The 1,595-nt window shown below is 33.4% G+C and overlaps 1 protein-coding gene across 1 annotated transcript in view; it reads left to right on the top strand.

The window, feature by feature from the left end:
* Positions 1-1,595, top strand: part of LOC107666799 (beta-1,4-galactosyltransferase 3) — a 56,522-nt gene that overhangs the window by 45,677 nt on the left and 9,250 nt on the right. The window lies entirely within an intron of this gene.

Below are 1,595 nucleotides of genomic sequence, written 5' to 3'. Positions count from 1 at the left end.
ATTGCCGTAGTCGTGTGTTTATTAGTCACGTTGAATCAATGAAAGCATTTAAATCTTCTGTTATTCAGCAAGGCAATAGGGATTTCCTGGGTTTCTTCTGCAGGGCGTATTTGGAGTTTCCGTGCAAGAGCGCCCTCTGGCCTTCGGATGGAGATTTACGACTGATCACAGAACCGTGCTTCACTGAAAGATACGCATGACAATCGCAGCTTCTGTCTAATTGCGGTTTCGATTTCATTTCATCGTGCAGCCCTGTATATATTAGTGCTGTCAAACGATTAATCGCATCCAAAATAAAAGTTTTTGTTTACATAATGTGTGTGTATTGTGGCAGTCTTGCCCACTGATTGCCAAACAAATTTTGGGGTCAGATTTTTTTTTATTCATTTTTTTTATGAATGCATTAAATTGATCAAAAGTGCGAGCAAAGATATTTGTTAAAATTTCAAATAAACACTGTTCTTTTGAACTTTCTATTCATTAAAACAAAACTATATATCACAGTTTCCACAAAATTATTAAGCAGCGCAACTGTTTTTAACACTGATAGTCAGCATATTCTGCATTCAGCATAATCAGCATATTAGAATGATTTCTGAAGATCATGTGACACTGAAGACTGGAGTAATGATGCTGAAAATTCAAATTTGCATCACAGGAATAAATTACATTTTAACATATATTAAACTATAAAGCAGTTGTTTTAAAAGGTAATAATATTTCTAGTGCTGTCAAACGATTAATCGCATCCAAAATAAAAGTTTTTGTTTACATAATATGTGTGTGCTGTGTATATTTATTATGTATATATAAATACACACACATACAGCATATATTTTGAAAATATTTACGTGTTTACATGTGTATATATTTATATTCATATAGTTTATATCATATATAAATATATTTAATATATAAACGTAAAAAATTGCATACGTTTTTATTGCGCAATTATGAAATCGTTTGCGATAATGACAGCTGTTTGCATAGCTTCTCAGTGAACTACGGCTCTGTGAAGTAAATGCTGCTCCATCTGAAAGCATGTGAAAATACCACATTTAATAACATATTTTTACTCCAAACTCACTTCATAACGTCAGTCGAGTGTTTGAAATAAATCCTTCTGTGAGATGATGTGGCTTCTTACACAGAATAAGGCACACAATATATTTCATAGTATTTAAGCAGTGATAAAGGCATTGCATTATAAATATACTTTATTTTAATGAAAATTATAATAATAATAACTCGGATAAACCATGTATTGTCATAATCGTGTGTTTATTAGTCACGTTGAATCAATAAAAGCAGTTGAATCTTCTGTTTATTCAGCTACCGCTATAGGCATTTCTTGGATTTCTTCTGCGAGGCGTATTTGGAGTTTCAGCGCGAGAGCGCCCTCTGGCCTTTGGATGGAGATTTACGACTGATCACAGAACCGTGCTTCACTGAAAGATACGCATGACAATCGCAGCTTCTGTCTAATTGCGGTTTCGATTTCATTTCATCGTGCAGCCCTGTATATATTAGTGCTGTCAAACGATTAATCGCATCCAAAATAAAAGTTTTTGTTTACATAATGTGTGTGTATTGTG

The sequence above is a fragment of the Sinocyclocheilus anshuiensis genome, unplaced genomic scaffold, assembly GCF_001515605.1.
Source record: "Sinocyclocheilus anshuiensis isolate Anshui unplaced genomic scaffold, SAMN03320099.WGS_v1.1 scaffold267, whole genome shotgun sequence".
Taxonomy (NCBI): Eukaryota; Metazoa; Chordata; class Actinopteri; order Cypriniformes; family Cyprinidae; genus Sinocyclocheilus; species Sinocyclocheilus anshuiensis.
This window is presented reverse-complemented; position numbering and strand designations above follow the sequence as displayed.